Source organism: Callospermophilus lateralis, unplaced genomic scaffold, assembly GCF_048772815.1.
Source record: "Callospermophilus lateralis isolate mCalLat2 unplaced genomic scaffold, mCalLat2.hap1 Scaffold_86, whole genome shotgun sequence".
Classification (NCBI taxonomy): domain Eukaryota; kingdom Metazoa; phylum Chordata; class Mammalia; order Rodentia; family Sciuridae; genus Callospermophilus; species Callospermophilus lateralis.
In genome coordinates this window covers 5,442,396-5,466,259 of record NW_027516693.1, presented here as the reverse complement: position 1 = coordinate 5,466,259, position 23,864 = coordinate 5,442,396, and the positions used below count along the sequence as shown (strand labels likewise).

The window sequence follows — 23,864 nt, the reverse complement described above, 5'->3', positions numbered from 1 at the left end:
CCCAGGTTAGGTGGGATATGTTCTCTTGTTAGAAGCATTACATACGGGCAAGGTGCATTCCTTCATTCAGTTGATGGTGAGATTTCCCAGGGAGAAAAAAATCACATGGGCCCTGCCCCCAAATCCACACAGACTTCCCAGACTTCTAAGGCCCACGTTAAGCAGCAGTTTCCACTTGTCTCCGTGGGGTGGTTCTCCTCTCTCTAGTCTCCGTCAGCTATCTTGACCACAGCGTCAAGGGAGACTTCTGCCTGATGGCCTCTGCTTTGGCGATGGCTTTATCCCACCACGGTGGGTTTGCAGGTTCTTCTTCCTCTTCCCCTGCGGGCCTGGGGACCACACTCTGGCTTTCTTCTTTGCACCAGGCCTTCGTGACATCTTCTTACTGCTTGTGGGAGAAGCAGGCTTCTTGGAGAAACCTGTCCGAGATGAAGCCTGGTGTGAGCTAGAAGCTAAGGTGGCATTGGAAGATTGTCTAGTAGCTTTCTTCGACTGCTCCTTTAGCAAGTCCAAGACTGTCACTGGGAGACAAGCAATTATTGAGTGAGAAATCTAAATCCTAAAAATAACTATAAAAGAAGCACCAACCAGAAAACTTACAACTGCATGAGGATTTTTTAATTAACTTTTTTTTTTAAGAGAAAGGGTATCACTATGTTACCCAAGCTGGCCTTGAGTTTCCAGGCCCACGCAATCCTCCTGCCACAGCCTCCTGAGTAGCTAGGATTATAGGTACACACCTCCAAACCTGGCTTGCATAAAGATTCTTTAACCCTAATTCTTTTTATCAATGTTTTTTGTAGTATTGGGGATTTAATCCAGGGCTGGTCTCCCACTGAACTCCCACTGAACCAACCCATTTTTATTTTTATTTTGAGAAAAATTCTCACTAAGTTGCTGAGGCTGACCTCCAACTTGCAATCCTCCTTCCTCAGCCCTCCAAACCCCTGTGAATACAAAAATTCCCTTCAATGCCCTTGATCTACATATCCTCCTTTTTTGATAGGGTCACTCCAGAGATATATGGCTCTAGAATATTTCCCTTAAGATGGTATCCATCTTCTGTAAGTCTTTCCTGTCTACCCACTTTGTCTGGAGGAAGAATTCCTCAAGTTAACTAGGGTACTTTCTCAGTGCCCTGGACTTATATAAGGGCACCTCAGGGCTATATTTACTTATTTGTCATTCCACTTGACTTTGACATCCTATAGGTCCATTACTGTATCTCCAGGGCTTACCACAGTGCCCATCACAAAGTAAGAACTAAATAACTGATGCCAGATGAATGAATATATGGCCATATAAATAAATGAAAGAAAAAAAAAAACAAATGAATGACTAGAGGGCAATTAGTCACAGTAGAGGCAGGTGTCTCTCCCACTCTGATTTTTCGAAGGGAGATACAGACTGAGCAACAAGTGAAAATCCTCTTAGAGAAACCAAGTCCCTCCACCCTGTGGTTATAGTGTCTTTGCTGAGGGCTCTGCCTGCAGCTCAAGGTCAAGATTGGTACCTAAGACTCAAAGAGGAACTCACCAGCAAGTGGCCTGAATTGGATTCGATTACTGGTAATCTTCACGGGCAATGGCTTATATTTGCACCTGCCTGTGGGTGTTCACCTAAAAACACAGACAAAAAGGGTAAGGATGGAAAACTGTGAAGATGTAACCTGGAGATCAAGATCACTGGAAAGCCTATGTTGGCAAGAATTGGAGTCATCCTTCTCTTATCCCGGGTATTGGGTAGAAGAAATAGGAATACACCACAGGCTCAGAGGGAGAGGAGAAAGGCATGGGCATCACAGGGCTTGGGACCTGGGAGACAGTGCAATGTGGGGTTAGGAATATGGACCTGGGGACAGACTGAAAGGTTCACATCCTGGTGACCAGCCTTGCTAATTTCCCACCTATAAAATGCAAACTATGATACTACTCATCTCACATGGATATGACAAAGATTAAATAAGAGCTGTGTGCCTGGTGTACTATAAGTGATTAACAAAGAATGAGATTTAAAAAAAAAAATAAAAAAGGCACTCGGAACAAGGCCTAGCACAGGACATGTGCTCACCAGATGATGGTGGTCGTGGTGGTTCCCCTTTAAGGAAAATTCCTCCCAAAATGCATGGCAGAGCCCTAGGTAATGCAAGCCTCTCTGCCCAGCAGCACACTCCTTCTTAAACTGCTCATCCTTGGGTGCATCTTCTGAAATAGAATGGACTTTGGGCAATGAGAGAACTCCCATTATGCAGAGCAGAGCTGAGACTCCCCCCACCCCCAACAATCCCCACTTTTTCTCTATCTGACTCCAAATCTCCCTTTTGCTAACATCATCCTTAGCCCAGGTGGAGGGGGGGAGTAATTTGAATTATTTAGCAAGTATTTCTGTAGCACTTGGCCACTATTCTAAATATTTAATAAATATTAACTCACTGGATGCTCATAATAACCCTTGTGAGATAGGTACTATCATTAGCTCTATTTATTTAGTTTTGATTTATTTTTGTTCCCAGGGATTGAGCCCAGGGGTGCTTAACCACTGAACCACATCCCCAGCCCTTTTTTTATTTTTTACTTTGAGGCAGGGTCTTGCCAAGTAGCGTACAGCCTCGCTAAGTTGCTGAAGCTGGCTTTGAATTTGCAATTCTCCTCCTCAGCCTCCCAAATTTTGGGGATTACAGGCATGTACCACATCACCCAGCTATCCCCATTTAAAAAAAACAAACTAAGGTACTTAAAAGGCTAAGAATCAGGCTCAAGGTCACAAGATTAGTCAAAGGCAAAGCCAAGATTTAAAACCAGGCTCTAGGGTCCTTGTTCTCAAGCACGGTATTTGGCTACCTCTAAAGGAAGGGCAGGAGGAAAAGTCAGAAAGAAGCAAAGGATACAGAAATCCATCCATGCCACCCCGAATGCCGGGACAGGTGCACGACGTGCAAAGACAGGCTGAATGAGCAAGCAGAGCTGAGTCTGGCCCACTGCAGCTTTAGAAGTCTGTGTGATTCAATGTACTGATAACTGAGCCAAGTAAGCAGAGCTGAAATAACTGATTCCAAAGAAGAACTGAGTTCCTATCTTGAGCCGGGTCTTCCTAGGCACCTTAAGGAAGTGATTTAATTTGCCTAGGCTTAGTTCTCCTTAGGCCTAGACTGAGTTGTTAACCTACTTCACTGGGATGCTGCCACCATTCCAGGAGAACGTGCACCCACAGCACTGAGGGTAGCCTGCCACACTGTAATAACTCAATAAATGCCACTGCGGAAAAAGGCAAATGAGTGAGGAGATGTCTTCAGTGGTGGGAGAGGCCTTACTACTACCTTCTGTCTGGCCTATTACAGCTGCTCTTCTGTAAGAGTTGAATTGCCTCCAAACCAAATAAGGAAACTACCAAAGGAAAGAAAAAGTGATTCACACAGGAAACCTTTGTGTGGAAAGACGGGAACCCTCCATCCCAGGCATTATCAACTCACATGAGCACTTCAAAGACCCAGGGTCTCTCCCTCCCCTGAGTACAGGGGATGTATGCACAGAAGCAGATACATCCCAGTACCAAGTTCACCTCTTGGCATTTGCTCTCCATTCTCAGCAGAGCCCCACAGGCACAACCTAGGGGACTGAGACTCTTCTAGGAACTTGTGGGAACACACAATCCCAGAGCCCAGTTAAATAGAAGCTGAACAGAGCAGGGCCCCTGAGCCCTACACAGTAGGCCTAATGGCTACTGAATACCAATCACATCTGGGAGACTTGAGCCTCAGAAGGTCACATTACAAGTCGATCTGTCAGGTGATTAATTCCTGGGTAGATGGTCCTGCTTTGCACAAGAATCCTGAGATAATTGCAGTGCACTGCCCAGACTGCTCAGCATGGACATACTGCCCCATCCTACAGGAGCAGAAACACTGACCAGACTCAACAACCTCACCAATGAGAAACTGGATTGTGGCTCTGACCTGTTCTGCTGGAAGATGGTTAGCCTTTGAGAGAAGTGGGTAAAGCAACAGCAGTAAACAAACAAACAAACAAAAAAAAGAATCCACCAAGTGGTGAGATACTACCACTGATTCCAGAGAAGGTCAGATGGAAATAGAAAGAAAGCTCACTGCTGAAGGTATTGGCCAAATACCATGAGACCTCAACCAAGTCCAGGAGACAGGGCAGCAATACTTGCTCAGGTGGTTGGGGGTATATTCCTCTTGTCATATTGCCCCCAGACAGAAATCTCCAGAAGACTATCTTTTAAAACAAATAGGCACCACAGGGATAGACCAGTCACCATGTAATGGCTCAGGGTCCTGGTTTCCAACTGCAACAAGACCATTTCCCAAGGAGCCCATAATTTCCAGGGACACATTGTCCTACACACATTTGCCCAAACTGTTCTCTTCTAGGGCATAGATGTACTTTGTGATCATTTTTGTAATTCTTGGAAAGTAAACACTGTTTTTAGGTCACTGCCATGGAGAAAAGGGTTAATATAAATTAATTAAAATGTGCCTGAGAAGAAATGACACCAAATCTTACCTTGAAGGATCAACGAATTTGTAAATAGATCCATGTGGCGCATAGGCACTTGGGTAAGAGGTGGCCAGGAAATACAGCTCCCCTGAGTAGACAAGCAATAACCGGTCATCAGCAGGGCTCAAACAGGGATTCAGGCCCAGAAAATGAAATGAGGTAACGGCCCTCAAATGTAGTGAGCCGCAAGAACAGAACTCTGTAATCCTGATTCAGCCTTCACTGGACTGTGAGCTCCTTGAGGATTAAATCCACCTTTGAATTCTTAGACCAGTTCAGAGCCCGACTGGGCAGTGCACACCTGTAATACCAGCAATTAAGAAGGCTGAGGCAGGAAGACCAGAAGTTCAAAGTCAGTCTCAGCAACCTTGAATGATCCTTTCTCAAAATAAAAAAATAGAAAGAACTGGGGATGTAGTAAAATGATGCCCTTGGGTTAAATCCACAGTAAACCCAACACCCACACAAACACACACAAAGACCAGCTCAGAGGGTGGTCCATCAGAACCAGACAGCCTTCTCCTTTATCATATCTTTGCACTGTGAAACTTCACCTCAGTGAATCTCCATTTCCCCCTGACCCATCCCTCCATATTGATAAGATTCTCTGAGACCTTGGAAATCCAGTCTATAGACCAAGGACCATTATTGGTTGCTTGTCTTCTGTTTTATTACTTCTCAGTCTCAATCTCTCATCCCCCGCACCTCCTTTCTTCACTCCCTGGGCTGTTTATATCCTTGTGACCTTCCCTGCTCTTTAGCCTTTCCTCTGGCTCTTCTCACTGCCCTCCAAAAATCACCTCCATGCCAGGCACGGTGGCACATGTCTGTAATCCCAGCTGCTCAGGAGGCTGAGACAGGAGGATCCAGAGTTCAAAGCCAGCCTCAGCAATGGTGAGGCACTTAGAAACTCAAAGATACTCTAAGTAAAATACAAAATAGGGCTGGAGATGTAGCTCAGTGGTTGAGTGACCCTGAGTTCAATCCCCAGTACCAAAAAAAAAAAAAAATCACCTCCATTCACCTTCTCATATATCACTTAGAAAGTGCCCCATTTCTCCCTATTTCCTTCTGTTTAAAAATTTCAGAAAACATCATCAATTCCATTCCCACAGTACTTACCTCATTCCACCTGACTTTGTAGTTATCTGTGAGGGACAGTACAGATGAGCCCCACAGTTAGATAGATCTGGGTGTGAATTCTGTGGATTCTGATGACACCAGTTACCAGCTTGTTAGCCTGGGTGACCTCCTAATCTGAATAAACCTCCAGATAGTTATTCATTCATAAAATGGGGATCACAATTGTGAGGCATTCAATTAGGAAGTATCTGATAATCAGTAGAAAGCATTACTTTCTTATTTCTCTATTTCTTAAGTCCACATGTAACCTGGGTCACTCTCCAGCAGGAGTCCCTCCAAACCATACAAGGACTTCCTGGTCTCAAAGGAGAATTGAAAACACTCTCCTGCTGCATATTCCCTTCAAACAACTACAATCAGTGTAAATTATACATCTTCAACTTGCCATAGACTTCCCATGTATAGTTAAGGGGAAACAGAACTAGAGGAAATTTTCTTCATCTTATGTTTTTTCTTCTTTTTCTAGGAATCAAACACAGGGCCTTGCACTCTAGAAGCAAATCCCAGCCCAACAGAGGTGAATTTTAACTGTAGTTTCCAATTGATATTTTTAGTATCTATTTTTCTAAATTTTATTTGTTTTAACTAGTTACACATGACAGCAGAATGCATTTATGCATTTTGGTATATCATACATAAATATAATTTCTCATTTTTCTATTGTACATGCTGTAGAAGAATCACATCAGTCATGCAATCATACATGTACATAAGTTACTAATGTTTCATTCTACTATGCTTATTGTCACCATATCCTCTCCCCTCCCTTCACTCACCTCTACCTAATCAAAAGTAACTCAATTTTCCACAGCCTCCCCCCATTATGAATTAGCATCCACATATCAGAGAAATCATTCAGCATTTGATTTGGGGGTTTGGCTTATTTCACTTAGCAAGATATTCTCCAACTCCATTCATTTACCAGCAAATGCCATAATTTCATTCTTCTTTAAAGCTGAGTAATATTCTATAACACACACACACACACACACACACACACACACACACACACACACACATATATTCTTTATCCATTCATCTATTGAAGGGCACTTAAGTTGGTTCTATAGTTTAGCTACTGTGAATTGAGCTGCTATAAATATTGATTTGGCTGCATCACTGTAGTATGCTGATTTTAAGTCCTAGATACAAACTGAAGAAGGATAGGTGGGTCAAATGATGGGTCCATTCCAAGTTTTCTAAGAAATTTCCATACTGATTTCCATAGTGTTTGCACCAATTTTCAGTCTCAACAGCAATGTGTGAGTGTTCCTTTTCCCCCCCACATCCTCGCCAACATTTGCTATTGTTTGATGATTGCCATTCTGACTGGAGTGAGATAAAATGATAGAGTAGTTTTGATTTGCATTTCTCTAATTGCTCTCTAGCAATTTGTTGATTGATTGTAGTCTTCTGGAACAAGACAAGGATGCCCTCTTTCACCACTTTTATTCAATATTGTCCTCAAAACTCTAGCCAGAGCAATTAGAAGAAAAAAATTAAATGGCTACAAATAGGTAAAGAAAAAACTCAAACTATCATTATTTACTGATGACATGATTCTACATTTAGAAGATTCAAACAATTCCACCAGGAAACTTCTAAAATAAATAAATGAATTCAGCAAAGTAGCAGGATATAAAAAATCAACACCCATAAATCAAACGTGTTCTTATACATCAGTGTTGAATCCACTGAAAGAGAAATTAGGAAAACTACCCCATTCAAAATTGCCTCAAAAAAATGAAATAAAATATTTGGGAACCAATCTAATAAGAGGTAAAAGACTTCTACAATGAAAACTACAGAAAAACTAAAGAAAGAAATTGAAAAAGATCATAGAAGATGGAAAGTCTGCCCATGCTCCTGGATAGGCAGAATTAATATTGTCAAAATGGCCATACTATCAAAAGCATTATACAGATTCAACACAATTCCTATTATAATCTCAAAGAATTCTTCATAGAAATACGAAATGAAATTCATTTGGAAAAATAAGAGACCCAGAATAGCCAAAACAATCCTTGGCAAGAAAAGTAAAGCAGGAGGCATCACAAGACCAGACCTTAAACTATACTACAGAGCTATAGTAACAAAAACAGCATGGTTTTGACACCAAAACAGACACATAGACCAGTGAAACAGTGTGGGAGGCCGACTAGCACGTGACTGAGTCTGTCTCCCCTTCTGATTGGTGTGGCATCGTCGTTACGTTGGTCACTCTAGGATCTGTTTGCCTAGGTAACCAAGAAGATAGCCCCAATCTTTAGGGTACGAGGGACTGTGTCTTCATGCATGGGTGTGCCTTCCTACATCCCCATGGGTGGAGCTATGCTCACCTGTTCCTTTGTGATATTACCCCTTGCCTTGTTTGGGATAGAATATTCCATGGAAACACCATTTGTGTGTCCCCTTCTCTTACTGTGCCCTTGGGTTTGGCCTTCCTAGATGTCAATCAACCTGCTGACAGCAGACATCATGAAGCTAGACTCAGCCCCTTGAAACCTGATCCCTTGCCTCATTTGAATAGCTTCTCCTCAATAAAAGGGGTCAACACATGTGGGCTCTGTCTCTCTCTTTCTGCAGACCCTTAAGGTCAGAAGAGCCATCACAGCACCCCCAAAGAGAAAGGTATTTCTGTCTCTTGTGTGGTTATTTCGCACAGCCCAGTTCCCCTGGAGTGACCCCTGAGTGTTTTAGTCGCGAGCAACCCAGCAAAACAAAATAGAAGACACAAAGGCAAACCCACACAAATACAGCTGTCTCATACTAGACAACGGTGCCAAAAACATTTACTGGAGAAAAAGACAGACTATTCAATAAATGGTGCTAGGAAAAATAGAGAGCCACATGTAACAAAATGAAATTTAACCTCTATCTCTTGCCCTGCACAAAACTCAACCCAAAGTAGATTAAAGACTTAGGCAATAGAATAGAGACTCTGTACCTACTAAAAGAAAGAGTAGACCCAAATCTTCACCATGCTGGCCAGGATCTCACTTCCTTAACAAGACCCCTATAGCACAAGAAGTGAAATCAAGAATCAATAAATGGGATGGATTCAAACTAAAAAGCTTCTTCTCAGCAAAAGAAACAATCCATAATGTGAAGAGAGAACCTACAGAGTGGGAGAAAACCTTTACCATATGCACCTCCAATAAAGCATTTATCTCTAGGATATATAAAGAACTCAATAAACTTAACAGCAAAAAAAAAAAAAAAACCCCACATATAACCCAATTAATAAATGGGATAAGGAACAGAATAGACACTTCACAGAAGAAAATAATCGACCAACAAATATACGAAACATTGTTCAACATCTCTAGCAATTTAGTATCTATTTTAAAAAGAAAAAAACTACCATATATCACTTGAAACAAAATACATGAAATATGAATTTACTGCAAACATCATACTTTAGCCAGCCCTCTTGGAAATGAGCTTAGGTGACTGACATTCAGAAATCCAATCTATCAAAACAGCAAGGGGTGGTCCCACACCAACCATTCACTCAGCAATTATTTATTTATATCAGCTATCAACTCTGAGCTCAGTAAGTAAACTGTGGCATTAGTTGAGGGAGAGTTCTGGTTCCTCTAAAAAATAATTCACCTAATGCTGGTGAGTGATAACATAAAATAATTAAAATTAAAAAAAAGATTTTTAAAAAGTCTCCAAGTGGAAAGAATATGCTAATAGCAAAAAATACAAATTCATTTATGCAACAACAAAAAAACCCACCAGCTCTGGGAGAAATTTATTTGCCTGGGGAAGATTCTCACTGGCTTCAGGGCTGCCCTTGGGCAAACACCTGGCAAGTCCACTTCCTAGAATTCAGCCAAGGACACTTAGTTTTGTTTGCCAGATGTACTGACTAGTTTTCCAAAACTACCTGCTTTCTCCTGAGTCGCCTGCAGGCTCAAGAAACCAAACTACCAAACCACCAAACTGATGGGTCTGTGGCCTCCTGTAAGATAGTCACAGAAGATGGCTGCCCAGTGTTCCTGGGCGGCCCTGCCTCTGGGGCTCCACCCTCTAGGGGGCTCATCCACAATCATCCACTTTCCATCCTCCTGCCTGCCTATCGATCCTCTCCTTTCTTATATGTTTGGACTTCTAATTTGGAACTCACACTGGTGTTTTTCTGTTAAAAAGGCTTGAACTTTCCAAAAATGCCTTCTTCTTCTATAAAACCTTCACCTCAAACTATCTATCTCCCTATCTGCTAGCTGAGAAGAAAGAATCCAGAAGCTAACAGATCTCTTTATATTCTACTCAAGAAAAGATCCTGTACAGCCACCCCGTGGCTCAGAGTGGAAAGAAACCAAACACCCAGGAACTCTTCAAGGCTCAGATGTCCACCTACAGAGAATCCCAGGTCTGGAAGAGACTCTAAAAGAGAACTTTATCATCTTCTTTGCCTCTAAGCATGTCTAGATCCAGTGCCAAATACTAAAAAGATCACTATACACACCTGTATAAAACAAAACAGAATTTATTTAAAATTTGGAAGTGTAATCTCTCAAAATGAAACATAATATGAAGCTAAAATTAAGTCAGTTCTCTAATGATAAAAGTCTTGGAAAATTTTTAGAGCTGAGTCTCTTCTCCCCTCCCTTACGTGAGCCCATGCCTAGCTTCAATGATGCCATTAACATGTATCTAGCCACTTCCTGTCTACCTAGTTGTCTACTCTTTCTTCAGATTTCTCAGGAAATAAATTCTCCCTTTCTCACAAATTCTTGGCAGGGTCGGGCCAACTGGTGAGCCAATCATAAGAGGTCCCTTCTGCTAGGCCATCCCAGGAGGGTAAGCGTTCACAATCCCTTTAGTCTGGCCCCCTGGCCTGCACATGGCCCTGTAACTGTGATTAAGAATAAAGACAGAGGGGCTGGAGATATAGCTCAATTGGTAGGGTGCTTGCCTCACATGCACAAGGCCCTGGGTTCAATCCCCAGCACTGCAAAAAAAAAAAAAAAAAAAAAAAAAAAAGAGGGAACCATTTGTGAATCTCTTCATAGTGAAAGGATCAAAAAGACCAAAATTCAAACTTGATATGCCCCTCACAATGAGATGTGCAGGTCAAACAAGTTAAGTAGGCAGGCATAGCAGCCTATTTATTTGTTGGTTTGTTTGTTTGCAGTACTGGGAATTGAACCCACAACCTTGCACATGATAGGCAAGCACTTTACCACTGAGCCTATTTCTTTGTTGGTGAAATGAACCTAATAATTATGTCACAGAGGTATTGTGGTTACTAGTTGAGGTGAAAAACATAAAGTGTTTTGAAGAGTATCCAGTATGTTAAAAGAGATGATTAAATGATAATAATAGTAGAAGCAGTATTTACTGTATAAATAATGACAACAATAATAAATGTTCAATTGATGCTTGTGATCATCTAAGTAAGCAGACACCAAACCACTCTGCACATGGATTATCTGCTTAATCTTCAGCAAAGGAGATAATGAACTTGCTATAGGTGCTGATCTACCCTGGGAAAGCACAGGATGAGGTGCTCCCCAGGCAAATGTCTCTCTTCTTCCATTTCTGGGTTTTTCTATCTTCCTGCAAAGCCATAAGTCAACTAGATGAAAAATAAAACCTTGTATTTTAGGAATCCATATTTCCACTCTGCAGAATGTTTTTCCACCTAGAATCAGCAATCATTGAGTGCCAAGGCTAAGTCTCCCACAAAGAGATCAATAACAAGCCTCCCTCAAAAAAGAACCAAAAAGCTGCTTCAGTGATACTTCAGACCCACTGATCCTCCATGGGGAAGCACATTTTCTATTAAAAGTTTAATGCCCTGAGAAGACTGCATCACTACAAAAGACTCATCTTGGGCTGTGGTTGTGGCTCAGTGGCAGAGCACTTGCCTTGCACATGTGGGGTACTGGGTTCGATGTTCAGCACCACATAAAAATAAATAAACAAAATAAAAATATTGTGTCCATGTAAAAAAACCTTATTTTTTATTGGTTCTATGACCTTTGGCTAGTTGTCCAACATCTCTAAACCTCAGTTTCCTAAACTATATAATGAAAAAAAATCATAAAGTGAACCAGGCACAGTAGTGCACATCTGTAATCCCAGTGAATGGGGAGGCGGAGGCAGATGGATTGCAAGTTTTAGACCAGCCTCTGCAACTTAGTGAAGCTCTAGGCAATTTAGTTGAGAACTTGTCTCAAAATAAAAAAATAAAAATAAAAAGGGCTGGGGCTGGGGGTGTGAAGCACTAGGTTTTATTGTCAGCACCACATATAAATAAATGAATAAAACAAAGATCTATCAACAACTAAAACAAACTTTTTAAAAAGGGCTGGGGATGTAGATCAGCAGTAAAGTGCCCCTAAGTTCAATCCCCAATACCCAAAAATATATATAAAAGGGGGGTAATTATAATATAGTTTACCATGTAGAAAACTGAAAATATTAAGTAAAATAAGCTATGTAAAGATCTCAACAATGTTGTGACACATAAAAAGGATTCAAAAACTGCCAGCTGTTATTATTAAGTTATCTGCATGCATGAATATGTCACAATGAATTTACTATTATTCATAATCATAATGCATGAATAAAAAAGAAAAACTCAACTAGCTGTTTTATTATATTATTATTATTATTATTATTATTATTATTATTATTATTATTATTTCTATACAGTAGCAAGTAGATGCTCCATATATCTCTAGCATCTGTCTGAAGAAGAAAAGGTAGCTGGGTAAGCCCAGGGTGCTCAGTGAATTTCCTGAACAGTTTTATAAAGACCAAGATGCCAAACACCAGGTGATTCTGAGGCATATACTTAATTAAGAATCACTGCAGGGCTGGGGCTGGGGCTCAGCGGTAACACACTTGCCTGGCATGTGTGAGGCATTGGGTTAGATTCTCAGCACCACATATGAATAAATAAAATAAGTGTCTATCAACAACTAAAAATATATTTTTAAAAAAGAATCACTGCATATCATCCAGGTGTGGTGGCACATCCCTGTAATCCCCCAGCAGATCAGGAATCGGAAGCAGGAGAATCGAGAGTTCAAAGCTAGCCTTAAGCAACTCAGTGAGACTCTTTTTTCTAAATAACATATAAAAAAGGCTAGTGATGTGGTTCAGTGGTTAAGCTCACTTGGTTCAACACTCATTATCAAAAAAAAAATCACTGCATATAAAAAAGTGATTTGTGAAAGGGTAATGTGTTTGGGAGGTCTATAAAGATAAATGAAGTCCCAACGATCTAATAAGTAATGATGAAGAACCTAACCAATTAGTAACTATACCATCTCTACAACTAAGAGTTGAAGCATCAAAATAACTACATCTTTCCTAAATAAGATGAAGTAATGGGGACTAGATTTACCATCCCACCTTAATGAGTCAAAACCTGTACAAAATAGAATAAGAGTGGTTTAAAAGACATTGACAAGGGCTGGGGCTAGGGCTGGGGTTGGGCTCAGTAGTAGAGCACTTGCCTAGCACAGGTGATGTACTAGGTTCGATCCTCAGCACCACATTAAAATAAATAAATAAAATAAAGGAATTGTGTCCATCTACAACTAAAAAAATGCTAAAAAAAAAAAGACATTGACTATCAGGCAGCATAGGTGTGTCTTCTCTGAGAGATTGGAAACAGATGAGATGAGCCTTGAGATTGTTCTAGATTCTTCCTTGAGAAAATTCCCAGCACAGAGAGGGAATACATAGGCAGAGCCCAGTAGACTCCCTGAGTTGAAAAGATAGATCTAAGAGTTCAGGAAGATCAAAGCAGTAAAAGTTTGCAGGTCAGAAAATGGAGAGAAGAAAATTACATAAAGAATGACCTTCAGAGATCTTCAAATACTCATCAGTGGGCTCAACAGCAGGCACGAGAGGGGACTACCTGGAGCAAGGGACAGAATTGGAAGGGAAAGTGCCTGATACTAGTTCGGGTCAGGAATGGTGCGTGCATCATTCACAGGACATTGGCAAAGCCTCAGGAAGGTTTGCCTTAATAGTAAGGAATTGAGACCTCTAGAAAAAGCACCACTTTGGTCAAATATTAACAGCAAGAAAGGATCAAACTATTGTTGAGGAACTTGACTGTGACCCAGAACAAAACTCAAAAATATTTATAGGAACACAAAAATATGCAGCACCTACAAACTTATATTAATACTTTCTGATATTAAATAAAAAATTACCATGAAAGTTAAGGAGGAGGAAAATATAACCCATAATAAAGAAAGATCAATTAAAATTGACACACAACTGACACAGGCATTAATATTAGCAGACAAAAACATTACAATAGCTGGATATGGTAGCAGTCATGTAAGTTACACCCAATAAAATTGTTCAAATAAAAAAGGCAAAGGCAACAACAACACTTCTTACCCCCTCATGAAGTCTCCAAAGATATAGAGGCCATTGAGATTTGGAGATTCACATCCATGATAGACATAGCCCCAAGTGATTGACTTCCCCACTGCGTGGCCATAAGCATAGATTGGCAGAATGCCATCTATCCAGGAACAAGGAAAGACAGTAAGTTTCATTACCAAAAATTAAAAGGAAAGAGGGGGCTTTTTTTCTTAGATGTTGATGGAACTTTATTTTATTCATTTATTTATAGATGGTGCTGAGAATCAAACCCAGTGCCTCACACAAGCGCTCTACCACTGAGCCACAACCCCAGCCCCAAAAAGAGGCTTTATAATTCAGTTACCTGATTCAGTGCAAGTCATCAGTAGGATAGGTAGACAAATGGATTGTGTTTATTTTTTTTCAAAGGGCCAGCCACAATATTTGTGAGCTTCCCAATTGACTGGTATCTAAGCCCAACCCTCCCCGCATCTATAAAGCTGTGTCGTGGAAGATTCAGACACATAAATTTCTCCCCTAGGTTGACATAGTAGTCAAGTTTAAGAATATGGAAAGTATTGTGAGGGTCTCTAAGACTGCTTTGTAACTTAAAGAGTCAAAAAGACCAAGAAACAGTTCTAGATTCAGCACACTGGAATTTTGATCCAGATGTGGTTTTTAAAACACTTCTTGATGATTGATGCTCAGGGATTATATTCTCCCTTGAGTATAGGTGGAATATCATTTCATTGGGCTGTTACCATTTGGGAAATAAAGAGAAACATGCAGCCACCAATTCTGCTCTGCTTGAGGATCTGAAAATAATTTGCCCAAACATCAAATGGGTAACTTATTTCAAATACAGATTCTTAGTCCATCCCACTCTCCCACCCACCCAAGATGCAAACCCATCAGGTCTGACCTAGAGCATCAAAATCTAGTTAAAAAACTAGAGTCTTAACTGGCTTTATTATTTTATCCTAGAATTGGGCAACATTCCATTTCATAATAGAACAAATGTCCCTATGGTCTGAGCAAGAGTTTGGTTTTACAGAAAGAGAATAGCTTCAAGAAATCAGATAAACAAAAGCTGGTCTTTCAAAGTTACTTTTTTTCTAGGACTGGGACAGGGAGACAGAATAATAGGAAAATAACTGATGAGTTCACAGCAAAAATCCACTTCTTAACAAGCACCACTAAGGTGTCTAGGGCTAGTAGCAGGAGAACCACTCAGGGAAGCAGAGTCCCAAAGGACACAAGTAAGGATTTTAAGGACCTGCAGGACATTAGGATTATTCCTCCACTCCTCCTCCTACCCACTCAACTCATTCAAGAAAGCACCCAGACAGCTTCTTACTTACCCAAAGAGGCATTGTGACAAAGATTTTTGTCATAACACTCAAACCCTTCCTTTGCCCTCCATCCATAGTTCCCGCCTTTAACAATGAGGTCAACTTCTTCAAACCTGTTCTGGCCCACATCCCCACAGAACATCCGGCCTTGGCCCTGACATGTAATGGGGTCCCCTCGGTCCACAGCACAGCGCCACATGTTTCTGATCCCATAGGTGTAGATGGCGGCGTGGGCCCCTGGCTCAGAAACAAAGGGATTGTCCAAGGGCACTCGGTAGCGCTTGCCGTCAGAGCCTGCCCCATTCACATCAATCCTTAACACTTTCCCAAGCAGGGAACTTCTGAAAGACAGAAGGCCAAGAATCAGGCTCAGGTAAGCATGGACACAAGACCAGAGGTGACCACCGAGGAGGGCTGATTGACAGTGATGACAGGAAATGGCTGGGAATCACATAAGGATAAGTACCTTTAAAAAAAATATATATATATACACACACACACACACAGGATGTTAAGACTTCCCTATTTTTGACTCAAGGAGAACTATTAAGCAAAAGGGTTCACGTAATCATGAAAAAGTTGCAGCTTTAATTGTTTATTTTAATGATGAGAACTTTTCTCTATAATTTGTTCTAATACTATTAATTGTTCTTAAAGCTGTTTTTTTTAAATTATTTTTAGTTGTAGATGAACAGAATGCCTTTATTTTATTTGTTTATTTTTATGTGGTGCTGAGGATCGAATCCGTGTGAGTCAAGTGCTCTGCCACTGAGCTACAGGCCCAGCCCTAAAGCTGGTTTTATTACTTTTCAGATAGTAAAGGGGTCAGTAAATGGAACAGAGACTTTTTTTGGAGTGGGGGATACCAGGGATTGAACTCAGGGGCACTCGACCACTGAGCCACATCCCCAGCCCTATTTTGTATCTTATTTAGAGACAGGGTCTCACTGAGTTGCTTAGTACCTCACTATTGCTGAGGCTGGCTTTGAACTTGCAATCTTCCTGCCTTAGTCTCCTAATTACAGACATTAGCCGCTGCACCCAGCCTTAGAACAGACTTTTAAGAGGCTTTGTCAATGACTTTGATCTCTGGGCTTTGGTGTCCTCAATTGTAAAGCAGAGGAGAGTGACATTACTTAACAGTGTGATTGGGTTCAATGAGTTATTGTGCATATAGTACTTAATGCAATTCCTGAATCATAGCATTCAATAAATGTTAGCTTTTATTATTATTAATTTTAATATTTATAATACTAGGAATAATGGGGAGCCAAGTGCTGACTGGGTGCAAAGGAGAGAAGAACAACTGACCTTTATAGGCAGCAGAGCATCAGTGAATTCTGGCACTAGATCATTCAAGCTATAATTCTAGTTCTTCCACTTACTTGCTGTGTGACTTATGTGCCTCTATTTTCTTGCCTGTAAAATGGCTCTCATAATACCTACACATCATAAGATTCACTCATTCCACAATATTTACAGAGTTATGGGTGTGCTGAAGATAGACCAATTAACAAAATAGATAAAATTTCTTAACCTCAAAGGTTATTAAAATTATAATTCTCAAATACACATTACGTATTTGGAACATCTCTGACACACAGTTAGCACCCTATTTGTACTAGTTCTCTTTAACTCATTGTTTCTTTGTGGGGGGGCTTACCAGGGATTGAACCCTGGGGCACTTAAATCTCTGAGCCACATCCCCAGCCCCTTTTTTATACTTTATTTGGAGACAGGTTCACACTAAGTTGCTTAAGATCTCACTAAGTTGCTAAGGCTGGCTTTGAACTCTCAGTCCTCCTGCCTCAGCCTCCTAAGCCTGTAGGATTACAGGAATGTGCCACCACTCATGGCCACATTAGTTCACCAGGCACATTAACTTTTTAGTGTCCCCAGGGCCTACCACTCCTGAAACACTGAGCTTGGTAACATAATTGGATTAAAGTTAATTGAATGATTGATTTCATGGATAGTGTCCTATTAACATATATTTAAAGTACTGATTTTTCTTTACATAGTATTTGAAACTTACACTAGGCATTCATAATATTAACTACCAAAGTATATGATGTATATTATTTATAGGACAGAAAACCAAATGTTCCTCTCATTTGCCTAAATGGGACTATATATTGCAGAAATCATTCTGGGTTTGACTCCATCTCAACAAAAACACTATACCAAGGGTTCACTCTAAGGGGGCAGGGACCTTGCTACCATCCATCTTACTTGTTCTGAGCATTTCCAAATTTGCCAAAGGGATCCCCAGCCTGCCCTCCATCCCCAGTGAATATGTACATGTAGCCATCCAGGCCAAAAAGAAGTTGTCCACCATTATGATTTGAGGCTGGTTCTTCTATCTCCAAGATGACCCTGGAAAAGAAAAGGGAACTTCATACTTTGAAACAGCTAAAGCTACATCCTCTAGAGACACCCCAAATAGACTGGTCTAAGTCACCAAGATCTGCAAAGTCAGCCAAGACCTGCTTCAGGAATCACAAAGCAAGTAGCTTGGGGTTCTGAGATGATCCCTCTTTCCTTCTCTAACTCCTTCATGGGTCATTTTTATTCAAGACCATGACTTCACAAGCTGAGACACAGGAGAATAACCCTCCCATTGTAGCTCTTGCCTATTAGTCTCTGGCACTATATGAACTTTCAATGTCCTTGTTTGAGCAAGTTAGCAGGGATGGATCTATCCATTCCTCATGCTTTCTCCAATCTTTCAATCTGTCTGTGATGGAAAAGGAGGCAAGGTAGAAAGAAGAGGAGAAATGAGCAGGGTGGTAGAGTGAAAAGAACATGAACTGGAGTCAGCTAGAACTGGGATAATCTGATCTTGTATCACTAGTGTTATGGCCTTGTGCCATAGCTTCTTGCAAGATCCCACATTCAAGCTAAAGGGCCTGGAATCTATGGGCCACACAATAATTATAAGCTGTAATTATTGAAGCAGTGATTGAACTCAGGGGCACTGGACCACTGAGCCACATCCCCAGCCCTATTTTGTATTTTATTTATAGACAGGGTCTCACTGAGTTACTTAGCACCTCGCCATTGCTGAGGCTGGCTTTGAACTCACGATCCTCCTGTCTCAGCCTCCCGAGCTGCTGGGATTACAGGCGTGTGCTGCTGTGCCCGGCTCACTGTATTTTTTATAATCACTTCTCAATCCCTCTGGCTGCTAGTTCTTGCTTATCCTCTGTAAAGACAACCAAGTGAGGCTCTAATTCGGATTGTCACATCCCATAAAAACCCTTGCTTTAAAGAGTCTAACTTGGGCTGTCCTCATTAATTGACGATTCCTTTAACATTTTAAGCTAGTGTTCTAAAACCAGCAAGGTTCCACCTCTGTCATTTCAAAGGGCTGATCCGCATTATTTCAGGACACAGTAGAGGTGCATTTGCATGAGTCCATCTCACCTCTCCGATTTGGGGTCAGCTTTATTGGGATCAGCCTGAGAGACCTTCATCTCACTAATCCAGATCTTTTCTACCTTCTTCTTGCCCAGGCATGAATAATAAATATAGAACTTTCTGTTGCAACGGAATTTGGGGTGAAAAGCCAATCCCAAGAAGCCCCTCTCATCCCCGATCCATGGAGTGGTCAGTACGATGCTCTTGAGATCCAGGAAAGGTTACTCCAGGAGACTCCCGTCAGGCAGGTACACCCACACCACTCCCACCTGCTCGGCCACAAAGAAGCGATGGGTGCCGTCCCCGGCATGCACCATGGAGACCGAGTTTCTGAGCCCATTGGCCACCAGGCAGAGCTGCAGGCAGCCCTGATGGTCCTCGGCCACCACCCCCCAGGTTGCGATTGAGATGGTCATTCCTCAGGACGTTGGGGAAGCAGTAATCCTTGTCCGGAAAATTGAGGAGGTGGCAGAAGTGGGCACCGTCCTTTTTGTGGGACTCTCGGAGACCTCGGTCATTGGTTAGGAGGGAGATGGCAGAGTGACAGAATGGAATGCCGAGCAGTAGTCAAAGCAGAGCCCAGGAAGGTTCCGGAGGGGTGTGTGAGGGTTCTCGGCATCGTAGAGGTGGGCTGCATAGGGCGAGCACTCCTGGAAGACAGCTGAAGGTCAGTCTCAATTTGAGCAAGCAGAGAAATGGCCAAGGGGAAGAAAAAAATAGGATTCTGTCAGCAGTAGTGGTGCACGCCTGTCATCTCAGTGACTCAGGAGGCTGAGGCAGGATGATTGCCAGTTCAAAACCAGCCTCAGCAATTTAGTGAGACCCTAAGCAACTTAATGAGACACTGTCTCAAAATAAAAAATAAAAGGGCTGGAGATGTGGTTCAGTGGTTAAGTGCCCCTGGGTTTAATGCCTGGTACCAAAAAAAAAAAAAAAAAAAAAAAAAAGGACTCTGAAGGGGATTTATTTTGTTTTGTTTTGTGGTACTGGGGATTGAATCCAGGGGTGCACTACACTCAGCTATAAGCTTTTCTTTCTTTCTTTCTTTTTTTATTTGAGAGGAAGTCTCACTAAGTTGCCCAGGCTTCCTCAAACTTGAGATCCTCCTGCCTCAGGTTCTTACTGGAATTACAGGTGTGCACCACTATCCTGGCTGGATTCCAGATTCTGGAGTTTTTATTACCAACTACTAATAAATCACTTCTTGGACCAACATTTTTTATCCATTAATGCTCCTAGAAGGCAGAAAGAAAAGGGGAGCCAGGTGTGTTGGTGCCTGTCTGTAATCCCTAGTGGCTCAGGAGGCTGAGGCAGGAGAATCACAAGTTCAAAACCAGCCTCAGCAACTTACCAAGTCCCTCAGCAACTCAGTGAGACCCCATTTCCAAATAAAATATAAAAACGGGCTGGGGATGTGGCTCAGTGATGCAGCACCCCTGTTTTTGATTCCTGGTACCAAAAAAAAAAAAAGATAGGGGAGGGGGACACACGCTGTACTCACTATTTTTAGCATTTCATCTTAGTTCTTGACACTTGATATTACTAGATGAACATTTTAAAGAGAAAATGGTATCAAAGTTCTCAATTTTCCTTTCGTATAAATGCTGTATCTGCAAGATTTTCTTTCTTTATCAGTTTTTAAGCAATTTGGCAAAAGTTTCACATTAATTAAATCTGGGTGTTGGAGACATGAGACATTATTTCATTCTCTGGTTCTCCATGTTTGAAATATTTTACAGTTAAAAGGTAAATGATCAAAATGGACATTAGGTGTACCACTCCCAGAGACTGGGTGTCTAGTAATTTCTTCAGGTATTTGTAAAACTATTTGTGTCTGATGTGTTCAAAGCACTGCGCTGGGAACTATACATATTTGAATTGTGACAATTGGGCAATATGACTACTCTTTACACAAATACATATGAATAGTGTGTCCAAAAAAGTATCTGCTACTTGGTCTTCCCTAGATTTACAGAAATTTTAAGGTGAAAATACAATTTTGTGGACAATCACCTCCCAATGGTGATGAAAGAGAGTCAGTTGATAGTAAGAAAGACAGTTGGAAAGTAAGAAAGACAGATTACCTGTGGAGTTTGGAGAGGCAGAGTAAAGGAGAGTCCATTAGCCAAACCCCACTGATTACTAATCTCTCTCCCAAGCCCACCTGTGGGCTGACTCAGTTGCCTGCACTCTCTCAACACTTCACAAAGGGAGCATCAGCACTTTTTATGCATGGTTGTGTCCCTGTCTTCTCTTTTTTCCTCTGGACTGTAGATTGCAGAACAAATTCTTGCTTATTTGGCAAAGAAAAAGAACCCAGAGTTTCACACACAGTGTCTCTCCTGGGACTGTCTGGGTCAGCTGAGAATAATTATCAGAGTAACAACAAGCAAAATGACCTGCTCCTGAGTGTCACCTCACTGACTCCATCCAACTCTGGGAGGTGGAATAAAGGGAGAAGGGACACAAAAATATGAACAAAATACTAAAGGGCAGAAAGGACGATGGAAATTTCACCACCAGCATGGCACACTCTTACGCAGCGAGTGCACAAATTCTCTAATGAAGCTCACGCTTCCAGGAGTTCAGAAAAGCAATTAATTGACCAGTGCTGTTGCTACTATACTTTAATGTGATGTGATCACAGGGTCACAAGATCTGGTGTCTGAACATCCAGATTTGTGCCCCAGGACTGTTTAACCTTGGACAAATGATTCTGGTAAAGGTGGAATTCATAATACCTACAAAATCATTGCCAAGAACACACTACATGTCTGGGGGAAGACAGAAATTTTAACAGACATGAGTCGAGTTGTTTGGCTGAAATTACTCTTATTCCTCAAATCTCTGAAACAAAAGAGATGTTGCATGTGACTTTTTAAAACATCACCAAAGAGAGAAGTTGGAAGGAAGAGACATTTTCACCACGGGAGCTCTCAGAAATAAACAACCTGAGTACTGCTCAAAAAAGCCAGGATTCTGCAGGGTGCCAATGCACACGCCTGCAATCCCAGCATCTGGGGAGGCTGAGGCAAGAGGATTGCAAATTCAAAGACAGCTTCAACTATTTATTGAGGCCCTGAATTTAGCAAGCCTGTGTCTCAAAATAAAAAAATAAAAAGGGCTGGGGATGTGGCTTAGTGGTTAAGAGCCCCTGGGTTCAATCCTTGGTCCAAAAAAGAAAACCCCAACTTCTGACACCACATGGCTATCCCAGAGTTAATTCTAGAGGAAACAACAAGAGGTGGTGCTTTAGGTGAAAGAGTACAGCCCTGGGGTAGTGCCACCCAAGTGGCTGACTTCTGCGCCAGGCTCAGTGGTAATTCCTGCCTGGACTCTGAGGGGCTCAGATAATCTCTCTTTGCAGCATGCAGGGAGTTGGGGTGGCCAGTGCACTTCTGAATAGTGGCAGCATCAAGGGACATGAATGCCCAGCAGGGTCTCAGATAAAAGGCCGGTCTGGACTTTTGTCACATTGTTAGAGTACACCTTCCTCATGGCCACTTCTTTCAGCTCTCTCCCTGCACTCCTAAACACCCTCTTCCCATAAAGTCTGTTTGCAGCCTGTACACATCAGGTTTCCAGACTGAACTCAACTCTGGCGATGCCTCCCAGAAATGTGGATTTTGGATACTGATGAGCCTGGAGAAGCAAAAACTCTGAGTCATTGCTTGTCAGCAGCTTGAAGCTCTCTCAGTCCAGTTCTGGAGTGTTGGGAAGCCAATACCCCACAGAGAGCCCCATAATCTCTGCCACCGTTACCATCACACCAGAGACCCCCTTGGCACAAAGTACCCAGCTAAGCAAGGGCTGGACCCCAGCAGATGCCAATGCTTCCCTCTCTCACATACTCTGGAAGTGTCACAGGTGTGCTGTGCCCAGCTCTCTGATCATTGCAGAGAGGACATGGACAGCAGCGGTTCTGAGAGCTCCATGAAAAATACCTCTCTTATTCTTTTGGCTCCTGGGGAAGAGCCCCAGAGGGAGAGCTCTGAGGAACCTGTGCAAGCCAAACTCAGCACACCTGTGCCTCAGTGTACAGAGCACATTGCTATCTGGCAAGGCACCTAGCAGGCAGGTAATCTCTAAAAGGCTGAGTGTCCAAAGTACGCTTCCACTAGGACTCACCAGTAGCCCAGCACCCTTTACCGCTGGGGTTGGAAGGAACATTGCCAAGCTGGCTCCATCGTTTCCCCTCGGGTTTACACTCAGGCCTACGTGGCAAAGGATGTCTTTAAACCTCCGCACAGCTCATGGCCCTTCAGATCGAAATAGTTCATTATGTCCCAGTACGGAGCAGCGATGCGGTTGTCCTTGCGCTGGTCACAGAAGCCAAAGGACTCATAGTTGGAGCAAAACTCAAGATGCAGGGGAGGCCGAAAGGGAGGCCTATAATCCAGGCACTGGGGGTGTCCCTGCAGCAAGCCCATCTGGCCCACAAATGTGAGACAGAGACAGACAGTGCCGGGAGAGAGCCTGGGGACCCAGGAACACCGACCATGATGCAAATCGGGCTTGGGATTTCTCAGCATTTTGGCCTTGGGAACACTCTGGCTGCAGTTTGCTCAGGTTGGCTTCCCTGCTCTGCCCACGTTCCCTCCCTCTCTTCCTCCCTGCTCCTCAACTCCCTTTCTCTTTCTTCCTTCTACCCCCATCCCCGACCCTAGTTCCAAGAAGTGGTTTCTGAGCAGTGTCCCTCCTGTGGGCTGGTGGCCAAGCATCCCTTGTGGAAGGAAAAGGAAGTTGTCCCTACCTCCTCCGTCCCACCTAAACATGAAGCTTGTGCTACTCTCAATGCCAGCGCTGAGTCGTTGGGGCACACGATTTCTTAGCCAAAAGGTGCAACAGTGTCAACAGCAGAGGGGCCTGATTCCTTAAAACTGCACAGAATTCTGCAGAGCAGGCTGGAAAATCCACACTTGTTTACTATTTCTTCACAGGCCGAGTGGCCCAGAGTCGCTGTGAGAACACCACATTACTGAGTCCCAGACAGCAGACTCTGAAGGCAGACTTCCAGGGCTCCTGTGGTGCTGAAGGGCACTGTGGGGACTCAAGTGTGGGTGGGGGAAGACGGAGGGGAGCT

General features: G+C 42.4%; 1 pseudogene; it reads right to left on the bottom strand.

Annotated features, from left to right (window-relative positions):
* Nucleotides 1-234: 234 nt before the first annotated feature.
* On the bottom strand, nucleotides 235-23,313 carry LOC143641123 (HHIP-like protein 2; annotated as a pseudogene).
* Between the last annotated feature and the right edge of the window lie 551 nt (nucleotides 23,314-23,864).